We start from the raw sequence: 15,745 nt of genomic DNA on the forward strand, positions 1-15,745 counted from the left end.
TCTTCCCTTTTAAATCTCTACTGAACCAATTTGACAGTTGCTTCTGGGGTTCTACTTCCAGATGAGATTTGAAACCTAAGTCATGACCCCTTAAAAGTATTTAAGAGTCCATGCTGGTCTACAGAAGAGTGCTAAACCCAGAGCCCAGGCCAAATTCCAGCCAAAGGTGAGCAGGAATGATGATCATGATGTTCCTTTCTGACCTTAACATCTATGAGTTTATGAAGTGCTTAGATGGTGTCCTGGATAAGGTCCTGAGACCACACACCTATCAAAAGGCAGAGTACAGCTTAATCTACCCTTAAAAGTCATGTTGGCATAGCTCCACCAGTCAGGAATGTGAAAAAGCCACACCCCCGACAAACATAGCTATGCTGACAAAACCCCTGAGCAGAAACAGCTATGTCAACAAAGGAGAGCCTCTGTTGCTTTAGCTAACATCGTTCAGGGAGTAGTGTTCCTACACCACCAAAAAGACTCCTCCTCTCAGTTTAGGCTGTGTTTACACTTGGGGCTATGCCAGCAGAAGCTCCATAGTGTAGACATACCCTGAACTGAACTGTGCTCATTGTTTTGGAAGCTGTACCAACATGTTGAAAGCACTGGCACTAAAAGAGAAAAGATTTGTAAGATGCACTCTTTGTCACTGCCAGACAGTGTCTTATGTTTGGTTGAGAGAAGGGGATTAATTGTAGTTAGCACCTGATAAACTGCATCTTTTAATTTTTTTTTTTTTTGTTTTTATGATCACTCAGGCTAAAAATGGTTCCAAATCCATGTGACAAATTCTTCTGGTGCTGCATTGGATTGGCAAAGAGGCTGAATAATCTGGCCAAGCCCCTTAGGGAATGTCTACACTGCAATTAAACACCCGCGCTGGCCCATGTCAGCTGACTCTGGCTCGCAGGGCTCAGGCAATGGGGCTGTTTAATTGTGGTCTAGATATTCAGGCTCAGGCTGGAGCCCAGGCTCTGGGACCTTGCAAGGTGGGAGGGTCCCAGAGCCCAGGCTCCAGCCCAAGCCCGAAGGTCTACATTGCAATTGAACATCCCTGTAGCCTGAGCCCCGCGAGCCTGAGTCAATGGACACAGGCCGGCTGTGGGTGTCTAAATACAGTGTAGACGTACACTCAGAGTGTCTGGCCTGCATGTCTCCTGAGTTCTTTTCTTTGTAAACATGGACAAATACCCAGCAGGGGACTTTCAATCTGGACTCTGCAGATATAACTGTTGTGCATTGATCTCCGTAACTCCAGGGCAAGGGCAGGGTGTCAGGCTGAGCATAGTGTGAAAAACAGTGTCAAGGGGCAAATCTATTCTCTCAAACTCTCTGAAGTTTGACTAGAAAAACTACTGTGTTTTTTGGTTTTTTTTAAAATCATCTGAGATGGTTCCACTTGTCTGAGGGGAATAAAAAAATAAATAACCATAAGCAGAAAACCTCATGGAACTAGGTTTCTGTTTGTTTGTTTAAAACCTTGATATTTTAAGATGTTTTAAAAATAGCATTATTGACCTGTGGCTGAATAATGATGGTACAACTTGTTAAACTCCCTCAGCTCACCCTCAGTCCTTTACACCTCTGACTGCTGAAGACTTTTGAACAAGATATTTTTGCTTCATCTCCCACAGAAGATATTGTTGAGTTGATTAATTATATTTAGAAAAGTTCTCTTGGAGTTCATGTAAAAAGAGGATAGAGTAATTTAGAAACCAAGCCATTTAGCATCTACTGTAGCTCAAGCTGTTTAAATTGACAGTTCATCTAAACAAAACAAAACAAAACCAAACCAAAAAAAAAAAGAAAAAGCAAAAGGACCAAGAAGTGATTGATGATTTTGGGTGCCCAGCTGGAGAGGCCTTAAGGGAAAGGACTCCTTTTTAGAAGTTGCTGAGCACCCACCCTCTGAGAACCAGGGCTGAGATTCCACGCTGTGTCTACGAGATGCAGCACTGAACTCACAGCCCAGGGGGAAGAGGGGCTAAGCTGGGTTTAAGCCACCTTGGTGCCCTTCAGATTCTGGGCTGCTCTGGGGGCTGGAGAGGTTCCTAGAATAATTGTTTGACAGCCCCGGGGCCTGTCTAAGTTCCAGCAGCCTTCCTGGATTGTCCTGTGGGCTGCAGCAATGCATGCTGTGGCCCCTCTCTCACCATGCCCCTCCTGCCCTTAGTCCCACCTCTGGCATGCCCCCTAAACCAGGGTTTGCAAAGAGGACCTAAGAAGGCATCTTGTGGCTTCTCCCTCACCCAGAGCCTCTTTACACTGCTTTGGCCCTTTTACCTGGCGTAAAGGCCTGGTGTGGAGGTAAGGATCATGTCTCATGTTTTTACTGTCTCTCAATTTGGGCACCCAAACTTGAGGCATCTTAAGTCACACATCAATTCTGAGATGCTTGCAAAGGATTATAATATAAATTCTGACCATTCTCCCCAAAGGGTTCCCAGCTGGTGGATTTGGGGTGGGGGGATGGAAGAACCTCTCCCCCCACCACCTGTTTTTGGAAACTTTGCTCAAAGAGCTTCTATTGTCTGCTTAATCATAGAGGAAATGTCACAAAGTTGCAAAATGTTGATAAACAAAATCTCCTCTAGCAAAGCTGAGAAGGCAATTTTGTTCTTAATAACTCTTTAACCAAATCCGGCTTTGATTAATCAAATGAGACTTCATTGTGTTAGCTTCTCCAGTAGCCCTTCAGCTCTTCCCATGCTTTTCTTCAACTTGTGGTTCATCTAAACTCTCCTAATGTCATTTCACTCTATTGAATCACATGGGCTGCCCGCAATTGACCTCAGCACAATTACATTACTCATGAAATCACACAGCTATATTTATACCTAGGGAGCATTTCCTAGTTTGATGTACTTGCTGCTGTTTTAATATTTAATTAGGTAGCAGTAGGGTGGGTGGTCATCTTTGCAAATCTGCAGAGAGGATAAATGATCAAACAGCGAATTAAACAGTCAAATCGATAGCGGCGGACTCTGAGGTTGGGGAGGCAGTAGATGTTCATCCCCTGGCAGAAAAGAGAGATACTAATTGCCAAATGGTGCCTATTGAGTGGCTGAGCAAACAGCCATAAAGAGAACTCCAACTTTGCAACAGTAGTCTCTAGAGGCACAGGCTATAAGAACCCCTAAGTTTGGTAGTTTGTTTAACACCTGCTCCTGTGAAGTACTGTGCACCCTCAGTTCTCACTGGAGTCACTGGGAGTTGAGGGCACTCAACACATGGCTGATTTATCCCAAGTCGCCTGACATGGCATGGCACCTCAGCTGCATCAGTCCAGGAATAGGGCGTCTTCCATGTAAAGGACATGGCTGAGCTCCACACTGAGTGCTCTCAGTGGGCCATGGCAGAGCTATATTACAGGGCACTACTGCCTGCAGAAAATAGTGCAATTGTAACATGTATTTAGTCAGGCTGAACTACAAGGATTCTTAACGCTTGTGCTCATGTTGTGCGGGGGAAGCAGTTGTGCCGACTGCACTTCGTCAAGTCCCTGGGATCTCAGCACCATGGACAGTTACCAGAGCGCACACTGGAAGCACAGGGTAGCTAGGGCTTTATGCTGAAGCCTGCAATGCTGGGCCATTTGTGTGGTGTTATTCTGCAGTTTGATTGTCAGGTTGACAACATGTGTGTGGAGTTTTTTAATGCAGTTTTTCGTCAACATGGCTGCCAAAATGTATTAAGTCCATCTAGGTATTTCAGCAGCAGTCAATGCTAAGAGCTAAGGTGTCTTATTGGAAAAGGAAAGAAAAAGCGAAGTTATTTACCCTTCTACATATTTCCTCCTTGTGCAGTGTTTACTGTTACCTGGGCAAACGCTTCCAGATCCCCAGGTCAAGGCTAGGAAGCTGAGCTACTAGCTATGTCAGTGAATGTGGTGGAAAGGCCTGGCAGGTTGTCCCATGTTTGAAGTGAGCTTGTCGTGAGAGTGAGCTGCTGTGTTTGCATGGAGAGTGGCATGCTCTACGCAATGATATCCTGCAAGCTGCCCTTAGGCTGCCTTGCCAATGTGCCTCAATCCTGCAGCTATGGAACCAACCCCTTTAAAGAGATAGCTCATTCATCCTACTCCATTCGCTTCTCTCCACTGAGGCTGCTAATGAGGAGGCCTCTGCATTGTGTCTGACTTGCCACTGTGAAGCTGACTTCCTAAGCCCCACTGCCTCGATGAATGAGATCATCATGCCTTCTCCCGAGGCAGTGAGATCCCACATGCGGAAGGACTGGAGAGGCCTGGTGGGTCCTGTGTTAACAGTGCTTGCAGCACCATCAAGCTGTGTGACCCTTCCCCAGAGAGCCCGCAGTCTAAAATGCAGATCATCATCATCAATGCCATAACCGCATTGGTCATTGGGGCACCATCATTGACGAGCAATCAACCAGTTGTCTCCACCCCTGACAATTGTGTATCGGTGCTTGAGTCTCCACAAAGTCCCTTCCTGTCCACTCTTTTATGTTGTCAATCCATCTCTTCTTCTGTCTACCTCTTTTTCTCTTTCCCGTACTGTCCCTTGGAGGAAGGTCTTGGATAGGCCAGATGATCTTGTTACATGGCCATACCACTTCAGCTTGCATTTCTTCATGGTCATCAGGAGGTCTTCATTTGACCCAGTGCATTGGGGGATGACGTTGCGGACCTCTTCATTAGTGATGTGGTCGAAGTAGGAGATGCCCAGGATTTTACGGAAGTATCTCATCTCTACTACTTATATTTTCTGTTCAAGTTCTGCCGTAAGGGTCCATGTCTCACACGCATACAGAAAAATGGAGATGACCAATGCCTGCAGCAAATTCAGTTTGGATTCCAGGGAGATGTTCTTATTCCTCCAAATTGGCTTTAACTTTGCCACTGCTGCTATTGTTTGCGCAGTTCTTGCCAGAATTTCTGCCTTGGATCCTTCATCTGTGATTATTGCCCCAAATACTTGAACTGTTTCACTCTCTCCAGCTCTTGTCCACTGACAGTGATGTGTGAGCTGATCCCGTCACATTTGTTTGTCATCAGCTTGGTTTTCTCTGCGCTGATATCCATGCCGTATTTTGCGGAGGTTTCATCCAATTGTTTCACAAGGTTGGCAAGTTCAACTTAGCTGCCTGCCAGGCCGTCAATGTCATCAGCGAACCGAAGATTTGAGATTGTTCGCCTCCCCCCAAATGCTGACTGTGCAAATGTGATCTTCTAAGGCATCAGCCTTTATGCGCTCCAAGTAAATGTTGAACAATGTGGGTGAAAGAAGGCAGCCTCACCGGACTCCAACAGTGGTGTGAAACCACTCTCCTATTGTGTCATTGATGACAACTGCACTACTGGCCTTGGCATACAGTTGTTTAATGGTAAAAATAAGCTTACGATCAACATTGTACTTCTTCATGGTTGCCCAGAGAGCTTCGTGCCATACTCTGTCAAACGCCTTCTTGAAGTCAACGGAGATGTGGTAGATGTCCTGCTGGTGTTGTAAGTACTTCTCACATAGAACATGAAGGTTGAAAGTCTGTTCTGTTGTACTTCTTCTAGCATGAAAGCAAGCCTGTTCTTCAGTGATGATATTTTCTGCTTGTGGCTTCAATCTGTTCAATATGACTTTCAACATCACTTTGCTGGGATGGCTAATTAAGCTTATGGTCTGGTAATTCTGACACAATTGCAGGTTGCCTTTCTTTGGCAGAGTAATGATTAGTGACTGTGTCCACATGGAGGGCCACTCACCAGTCTGCCAGATCTTATTGAAGATCTTGGTGAGTACATCTATTACTATTTCTCCTCCGAATTTCATCAATTCGTCTGGGATGTTTTCAATACCTGTAGCCTTGAGTGTGATTTCACAGCTGTCTCCACTTCTTCACATAGTATTGGAAAGTCATCCTCCTCTGTTGAACCTGAGCTGTCTAAGACACTAGGATCTCCATTTGTCTGATGGCTGTATAGATCAAAGTGGTAGTTTGTCCAGCTATTGATGATGTCCCTTTCTTCTGTAAGACTGTTCCCTTCTTCGTCTTGATTTGCATTAGCTTTGGTCCATCTTTCCTTCATCAGATCTTTTACAACCTGGAAGGCTCTTTTGCTATTTTTATTATTGATACATTCTTCAATTTTAGAGCATTGTTTTTCAATCCATATCTCCACCTTCATTCCTTTCTTGATCTTTCTGCCAATCACTTTGTATTTATCAGCTCCTTCAGTGCTGTTCTTATCTCTCTTAAGTTCTATTCTGATGTCACACATTTCATTTATGACCCATGGTTTTGTCTTCTTACAATGTTTCCCAAGGATGTCCATTGCTGCCTCATTCATTACAGCGTTGAAATTGTTGATCCTTGTTTCTGTGTCTTCCCTAGAGCAAGCAGCAGGGCAAATTTTCCGCTTATCATTGCTTGGAATGACTCTGCAATGTTTTGGTCTCTGAGTCTTTCTAAGTCAAACTTGGTTCTGGTGAACTTTGGCCTGATGATTTTCCTTAGCTGCAGCCAAAAATTTAGCATCACAAGGTTGTGATCACTTCCAATATCAGCACTGGGGAAGCTCCTTGTTTTAGCTCTATTAATCCCAGAATGAAATTGGTTTTGCACTATAATGTGGTCGATCTGGCTGTGATGTAGACCATTAGGTGCATGCCATGTTGATCGTCTGGATGCTTTATGTGCTCCTAATGTGTTTGCAAGAACCAGATCGTTATAGCTGGCAAACTCCAAAAGTCTCAATCCTCTCTCATTGGTTACCGCATTACAGAAAGGGCCACAATAATCTCAGCAATCTGCCTGTGCATCAGGACCCACTTTAGCATTTCAATCTCCCTGTACAATCAGGATATCTTTCTTGTGTACCTTATCGATGATGTCTTGGAGCTGATTATAAAAATCTTCAGTTTGCTCATCGTCATAGTCTGTTGTAGGGGCGTAGACTTGTACCACTGTGATATTAAACGGTACTGCCTTTAAACGGATGGAAATAAGCCTGCTGGACATTGGGCGGCATCCTACCACTGAATTCTTGATATCTTTTTGCACAAGAAATCCTACGCTATTGACATGTTTGTCCTCTCCACTGTAATAGAGTACATGGCCCTCTTCCATTAGTACCTCTCCAAAGTTCTTCCATCTGACCTCAAAGATTCCTAGGAGGTTCCAGGTGTATTGTTCCATTTCGTACGTGAGTTCTTTCAACCTCCCTATTTGTCTCACTGTCCTTACATTCCATGTGGCACAGATCCTCTTTGTTGGGTTACACCAGTAGTATACTTGTCGCATCCGCCCTGGTGGGAGATGGATGGCGTGGTCATTATTAACCCAGGCTGAGATCAATCCGGTATGGACATGGTTGATTTGTTCATCATATGGTGTGTCTTGGGCAAATTTCTAACCTGGCAGAGCCCGTCCCTCTCCAGGCAGCCCCCTTTTAGCCACCTCTTACGACATGCAGGAGGAGCAACGGGCCTATTCTTTCCCCAGACGCAGAGGGGAACTAAACATAGATACAGCTTGATAAATGTGTGGGTGGGGAGAGAGCATGAGGGGAGCAGCAACAAGCCCATGTGTCTGCTTCGGTTAGTAATGCACGAGCACGTCAGCTTCTAATTAAGTTCTGAAGGCAGAACCTACTCCTCAGAGAGGAGTTCAGGGCCTGCTCTGGGCACGTGTGGCTCCGTTCCAGGACAGACAGGAGAAATGCTGAGTCTCTTCCCTCTGTGGTGGTGTCTAGTGAGCTGCCACGGGTGTCGGACAGCTTGTTTTTCACTGTGCTCTGGGAACTCCAGGTGAGGGGAAGCAGTGCCAGGCACAGTGTTCTGCTATGGAGGCCTGATGAGGAGGCCAGGCAGGATCCTGATATGAAAGAGTCTGATGCTGGGCACCCTCCAGCTGTCGAGTGTCAGGAAGCATTTCCTGGGGGCCCTGTGGAAATACCCACTAAGAACCTTGTCGGTTCACACAGGAGGGTCCAGCCATATCTTTGCAACAAAGCAGGACCCACTGCATTTTAACTCGGAGGAGAAGGTTAATGGTGCGTTAGCATTCTAGGTCCAAGCTGGTGCACTTCCCATGGGGTCATGGGCATGGCAACGCTCTGCGGAGTTTCCATGTCACATCCTCAGCTGGTGCAAATCAGTACAGCTCCCTTGTCTTCAGTGGGGCGAGGCTGCTTTGTGCCAGCTGAGAATCTGGCCCCTCGCTCTCATTGTACCCAATATTCTTCTCCGGGAAGAGAAGCCCCGAGCTGGTGATAGGGGGGTTGCTAGTGACAATTGTAGCCAACTCTTTCCCAGTAGCTGGTCCTGAGCAAGTAGGCAGCTGAGGGTTTGAGATCAGACACTTTGGTTTAAAAAGCCTGTGAGTGACGGCACATGTGGCTTTCATTGCGCCCCTCTGCAGGGAGTTCAAGACACTCATTAACTATGGATAGCAGTGACCCAGGGAGAGCAAGCCTTTTCATAGCACAAGTGCTAGGCATGGCAGATAGTCTCACTTCTGCAGCCTGGGGTGCCAGATGGAAATGCGATGGGTGCTTTGGCTGTTGGTGCCCAGGATGGATCTCTATGGGGCTGAGCACCAGAGATTCTTGGTAAAAGTCCTTGGCTTTGGACTTGTACCAAGGTCAGTCAGAGCATGTCTCCTTCAGGGCACTACACAAGCCTCCTCTTTGTTCCAAGCTCTTTCTAACTGAGCTGCTCATCTGGAGATGATGCTGAGTAAGAAGCTGGTTCTGAGAATTGCAGGCGAGAGAGGAGTTATTTCTCCCATTGGGGATAAATGTGCTTCAAACGATGTCTAAAGGGAACCGAGATAACGAGGTCTTGGAAATCTGTGTGATGATGCATGTAGTATGCATTTATGAGCTGTCTGGTGTCAGTTGTGTTGACCCTACACAGCTCCCATCAAAGGGAGAATCCATTCCAGAAAGGGTTTGATGTATGTGGGGTTTCCTCACCCCCCAGAGCCTTTCGCATAGAGGCTTTGTTTGGTGATGTTATCTCTACCCCCTGAGCCCCCTAAAGGACTGCCAGTCTCACTCTGTCTAGTGGTGACTTCACTCAGACACCCTGGGTAGCAATTCAGACCCTGATCTTTGACATTGCAGCACCTCCAAATATTTTCTGCAATACGATTCTTTTGGGGCACGGGGAGTTTTTTGAAGAAAATGAAAAAAACCCACATTTTTTCCCTTTAAAATGTTCTGATTTATTTTTAACTGAAATCAAATGAACGTTTTAAATTTCATTTTGGGTTTGGACAATAGATTTTTTTTTTCATGTTTGTTTTTTCAGTATTTCTACCCCCTTCCCTCTCCTCTCTCTCCCTGGTCGCACTGGATACAGTTCTCATTTCCCTTCATCAAAAAACCAGAATATCCCATGAAAACTTTCCCATGAAATGCCATTTAGTTCCCATTTTAAGTTTTTATTGTGCGCAGAAATGGCTTGCCTTTTCTGACTAGCTGAGCCTGGCGCGTGGTGCAGGACCAGAGCAGGTGGGGGAGGCAAAATTGGGGTTCTGCCATTTTTTGCTCCCCTGATTGTGGGGGTGCCTTTGCCCCAGCACAACTTAGAGCAGTTCCATGGCTGCTCTAAATTGTGTCTGGCTGTCTCGGGGGGTTCTCCAGAGGGAAGCAGCACTCTGACCCTGCTGCCTTCTCCCTGCCATGGTCCCTACACCACAAGCTGTGAAGGAAGGGGTGGGGTAGCTAAGCCAGCATTGGCCCCCCACAGGAGCTGAGGATCGTGCCTTTAGATTCTAATACCACTATCATCAGGCTCAGGATCTGGTTGAGAGGGTGCTGTAGTGATGCGTGTAGCTACATTTACTTATCACAAAATCCAGGTTACAGTGAGCATGAGCAAACTCCACTGTCATTATGCGCGCTCTACTTTGTAACAACAGGAGAGGGAATGAGACTATGCAGGTGTTGCATTTGCAGTGACTTTTACTACCTGGGTTAAGGTTTCAGTTAAGAGTCAATTTTTTAGTATGAAACTCATAAATTAATGAAAATTGACATCCCTGGGCCTCTACCTATGTGATTTCCTAGTGACAAGGCAACTGATGCTGGTTGCAGTGCCCGCATTTCCCACTTCCAGAGGCTAGACTGTGTGCCCTTGTGCTCTGTAGCTTTCGTAGATTTCTACGATCAGAAGGGGCCACTATGATCATCTAGTCCAAGGGTTCTCAAACTTCATTGTACCGCGACCCACTTCTGACAACAAAAATTACTACACGCCCCCAAGAAGGGGGACCGAAGCCTGAGCCCACCTGAACTCCGCCGCCCTGGGTGAGGGAGCCAAAGCCTGAGCTCCACCGTCCTGGGCGTAACCCAAGCAAGGAGCCTGTAACCTTAGCCCAGCTGCCCAGGGCTGAAGCCCTCAGGCTTCGGCTTTGGCCCTGGGTGGTGGGGATCAGGTTTCAGCCCTGGGCCCCAGCAAGTCTAAGCCAGCCCTGGCGACCCCATTAAAATGGGGTCCCAACCCATATTGGGGTCCTGACCCACAGTTTGAGAACAGCTGATCTAGTCCGACTGACTGTATGACACAGGCCAGAGAATGGCACCCAGAAATTCCTGCATCTGGATTTTACAGTGGAACGAAGGCATACTTTTTGAGAAAGACATCCAGTCTTGATCTCGGCCACTGCAGGCTGTGCTCTCTGCATAGCTCATGAACGAAGCAGGGACAGGCCAAATCACTACACAAGGGAAGCTCCAATGGCAGGAAATGCGACAGATGATTCAGTAGGCAACGTTCTCCATGAGTCTATACTGAACCTGTACCCCGGCATACAGCAGGGGCCCTGTGCTGCTGGGGAGTGCCATCTTTTAGCACGAGACATGCCCCTGATTAAAATCTTCCAGAATGCTTTTCACAAGTGTAGGGGTATTAACTGCAGTAATCTGGGCAAATTCCAGCATGGGCACTTGCAAATCTTTCTAGCTGAAATTCTCCCCATGATTTTTCAATTGGAGAAAACATTCTGCTCTCCTGGCCCTGAAATTTGATGGTGCAGAATAGCTGCTGCTTTCCAGAGTTGTTGCATTTCCGCACTGGGCGAGAGGAATCCTCATCCGTACAGTAGGAGTTTTAGCATCTTTTAGGATGAGAGGTGCTACGAGAATGTAAAGCATTTATTATGAAGATCTAATGTCACAGGGAGAGAGATCGCTTAAGGCAACTGATGCTGGTCCTATTTTTTATATTCCTGGGCTGCTTTGAAAAATGTAATTTGGATCATGCCAAGTGGAGGGGGGGAAACGCCGCTTGTATCAGTCTGAAGATGCAAAGGGGGATTGGTCTCTATCCTAGAAAACAATGTGAGCATCTGTTTAGAGAAAAATATCTAGAAATGTTGATAGATCAGAAAAAAATAGCTCTCTGAAAATGACAGGTGAGCAGCAGCACTGTGGGTTTGCATATTAACCATGCTTCTCTCTGGCCTGGGCACCTTGGGGGCACGTTATGTAGATTGCTTGCCATGATGTATCTGAATAAACAGTCTCATTTAATGTGACTTGCCATGGGATCCATTTGGATTGGTGGCCATTTCACGGGCTTGGTAGGAACATTGAAGGCTGCTCTGCAGAACGCACCGTATTTTACTTCTGTGAGGCATTTCCTTGCTTTCTGAGGAAAGGCCGCATCATTTGTTATTGTTGTCCCCCAGGTTCTTTCTCAGGCAGACAGAGGTGCGGGAGCTCCAGGTGATGTACACGCTATCTCATTCAGCCCCTATTCTTTATTTTCTTCCCTGTCGCCATCAGTTTTCGTTGTGAGGGCTCAAGATGGCAATACTGTAAATAAACCAACCAGCCCCACTGGCTTAGGGCAAAACTCCCCCCTACACGGAGGGCCAGCCTGAGGCCTAGGCGCCAAACGTGTACCACGCTAGTGTGGAGGAGGTGGATAATTCAGCGAAGCTCACCATGCAGTGGAACAGTTGAAGGTGGCTTCCCAGCAGCCAAAGAAGTGCCCATGTGGTGTGTTACAGGTGAATTTCATCTTAGGTGCACATGCAGCCATTTTCTGAGATGGTGGGGAAAGTGAAGAAAGAGGCAGAATCTGCAGAAAGACACTTGACTAATAGGAATTGTAAGTTATTTCGCAGCATGCCATTGAACCTGCACACAGGCTGCTTTGGACAGGATTCCACAAAGCACACACAGCCGAAATCTGCATGGCTCCCATTGGGCAAGAAGTGTAGCATGTGCTCCAACTCATGTACCTGCTAAGGGCCCAGAGAACTATGCGCAGGTCAGTGCTGTGAAGGTTTGCACCGCTACAAGGTGGAGATGGGCCAAGGGAATTGGAAAAGGAGGATCTGGATGGCTCAAAGTTTTGGAAATAAGGCTGGAGAGAGACCTTCGCTTTCAGGTTGCTTGTTTGAATCCATCCTAAGTCGGTAGTGACTGAAAACTGCTGCTTTCTTTTAGTTGTTTGGAGGCTTATGTTGGTTAGTCTCATTCTAGCTCCAAGGGACAGAGGTGTCCTCATCCCAAAACTACTGATACTCATTACACCCTTGTTGGAAGACTTGACAGAGAAGGGAAAAGGTGGAATGGGTATAAAGACTGATCTACTCATCCTTCCTTCTCCCCAGCGCAAAGCAATGTCCCCTGTTCTGTGTAAAAGCGCAGTGATGGAGAAGGATGGGCCTGGTCCATGTGGTGTCTCTTCTATGGTTAGAGAGAGCTAAGAACTTCAGTTTCTAGAGCTTTCAATCCAGTACCTCTTCCTAGGCATTCCAGTTACAGGCCATGTGAGTGCCAACATAGACACTAGCACTAACTACCAGGACATGTGGGATAAATCTCAAACAGAAATCCCTACTCCTTTAAAAAAGTTTTTCTCCAACATAACAATCTCCTGTTGCCACTAAGAAGACAACCTATGACTGTTCCACTGCTCTGCAAGTTTTACTGAATCCTCTCTCTCTGTGCTCCATGCCACTGTTCTTTCTTTAAAGCTTATTAACTCTGCCCTGGGAAAGAGAGCTGCTTGATGAGATAAATAAAGTAACCCCAATGCTGCCATTACCATCAGCAAAAAGAATAACTAGGCATTGAAGAAAACAAGCAGGCAGCCAGATAAATCATTGGAAGTGACCAGCAGCTGTGCCCCCGATCCCAAAGATCTATAATGTGCATGAGAGATGCAGAATGTCACCTGACATGCTAGGATGCAACATGATTTGTTGCATTTCGCAGTGACTGAGCAGCTGACACCTTGGCCTAACCACTGGGGGCCTAATCCTCAATTGATGTAAATCAGTGTTGTGCCATTGACTATTGCTGATTTGACACTACCTGAGCATCTGGCCCTTGTTTCTCACCGATGCCTGCCATGTTTTCTGTCCTGGAAACTTTCCCTTTTGCTTTGCGCTCTCCTCGCTCGAACGCAAATGATTTCTAAGCTGGGAGGAGAGGTAGATACGCTGGAGGGTAGGGACAGGGTCCAGAGGGACCAATTTGGAGGATTGGGCCAAAAGAAATCTGATGAGGTTCAACAAGGACAAGTGCAGAGTTCTGCACTTAGGACGGAAGAATTCCATGCACCTCTACAGGCTGGGGACCGACTGGCTAAGCAGCAGTTCTGCAGAAAAGGACTTGGCGATTGGACAAGAAGTTGGATATGAGTCAGCAGTGTGCCCTTGTTGCCAAGAAGGCCAATGGCATATTGGCCTGTATTAGTAGGAGCATTGCCCGCAGATCGAGGAAAGTGATTATTCCCCTCTATTTGGCACTGGTGAGGCCACACCTCGAGTATTGTGTCCAGTTTTGATCCGCCCGCTACAGAAGGGATGTGGACAAATTGGAGACAGTCCAGTGGAGGGCAAAGAAAATGATTAGGGGGCTGGGGCACATGACTTACGAGGAGAGGCTGAGGGAACTGGGCTTATTTAATCTACAGAAGAGAAGAGTGAGGGGGGATTTGATAGCAGCCTTCAACTACCTGAAGGGGGGTTCCAAAGAGGATGGAGCTCAGCTGTTCTCAGTGGTGGCAGATGACAGAACAAGAAGCAATGGTCTCAAGTTGCAGTGGGGGAGGTCTAGGTTGGATATTAGGAAATACTATTTCACTCGGAAGGTGGTGAAGCACTGGGGAGGGTGGTGAAGCACTGAAATCCTTAGAGGTTTTTAAGGCCCCCTTGACGAAGCCTTGGCTTGGATGATTTAGTTGGTGTTGGTTCTGCTTTGAGAAGGGGATTGGACTAGATAACCTCCTGATGACCAACCCTAATATTCTATGATTCTGTGATTTTATTCCATTAGTAAAAAGCCTCCAGTGAGAGGAATTCATCCCCAGGTGCTCAGCAGGGCAGTTGCTACTGTTAAATCTCCATCCCTGGGAAAAGTCTCCCGCTGTCCTAGTTTCATGAAGTTTTAGACAGGATCCCTGTGGCCATCTGGTGGGCTGGATTTTAGACAGATTCAGGAACCGAGATCTGTAGTGGTTCCTCCTCCTCAGATCCAGTATCCATGTGGCATTTGTCGGGGTGTATCTAATTAGGCTCAATGGCAACACATGTTGTAGCTTGTGCTCATTGCAGGCAGAGAAGCAGTAAAGTCCACTGCACGCAACAAGATATGAACAATGGAGCAGCTTGGGCCACCTTTCCCTCCCGCATTCCCAACCCAGAACTGTGCAGAGAAGGATTCTGCCGCCACTCCGCAACACTCCGGGAAACTGGACCCCAGATACTGTTAGCCCCCTACCATGTGGCCTTGGGGAAAGCTGCAGAGTGGTACCAGCCAGAGACTCCAGCAGCCAAAGCAGGGACCTTGGGACATTCAGAGAATGCTCTGCAGTTTAGACTGTACCTTCTCTGCCCTGTGTTGATTGGCTGCTTGCACCAACCCTTTCTCCCCCCCTTCCCTCCCAGTCTCTTCCCTGCAGCTTCACTGCACCCCATCTCCTCATTTCCCTTCAGTGTCCCCTCTCCCTTCCCTTCTGGTTCCATTTTGCTGATCCCCTCCAAACTGAACCCACTCCAAAATACAAAGCATGGCTCTACTATGCCATCTGCCACTAGCCCATTTTTCACTCTGCAGCTGCTCCCCTTCCCTCACCCTGCATCTGTTTAGTCTATGTAGATCGTCGGCTCTTTGGGTCAGGACCCATATACTGGTCTGCATAGCACCTAGCACAGTGGGGTTTCATTCTAGGCACTGCCTTAGGCGCTGCCGTCATAAACATGAATAATACTAGTAGTTAACATCTGAGTCTGGGCATGGGACTTCAGGGGAAACCAGGCCCCAGAGCAGTCTGTGCCACTCAGGGGAGCTGAGAGAGGAACATGTAAAGCCTGATTCACTCCAGACATCTGAGCTGAGGACAGCTGCTAGGGAAGCAGGTTGCCAGAGGGAGCCACTTATCTTTTCCCCAGGAAGCTCATGGAATCTGCATGGGATTTAGGCCCCACACTGTGATCTCTCGCCTGTGTATATTCTGCTGCTAGGCCGGTGGCCAGCCCCCAGAGATACTGTGCAGGGCAGTGGAGTCTGGTGCTCTTTGGTACAACTAATACATGAAGCCTCTCAGAGAGGGAGGAGGGTGTCTCTTTGTTTCCTATTGCAGAGGTGCCCCTAGTGCATGGTGGTAGGAGCCTAGAACCCAGGCCTGGCAACAGGAAGGTTTCAGCTGCAGAAGGAAAATCTTTCCAACACTTCTGAGCAAGTTCAGGGGAGCACAAATTTGCAGCCTCCAGTAGTGATTGCTACTATTACAGTTACAATACATTGGCATCCGTTAGCCTGTAACAC

The sequence above is a fragment of the Chelonia mydas genome, chromosome 15 (assembly GCF_015237465.2).
Source record: "Chelonia mydas isolate rCheMyd1 chromosome 15, rCheMyd1.pri.v2, whole genome shotgun sequence".
Taxonomy (NCBI): domain Eukaryota; kingdom Metazoa; phylum Chordata; order Testudines; family Cheloniidae; genus Chelonia; species Chelonia mydas.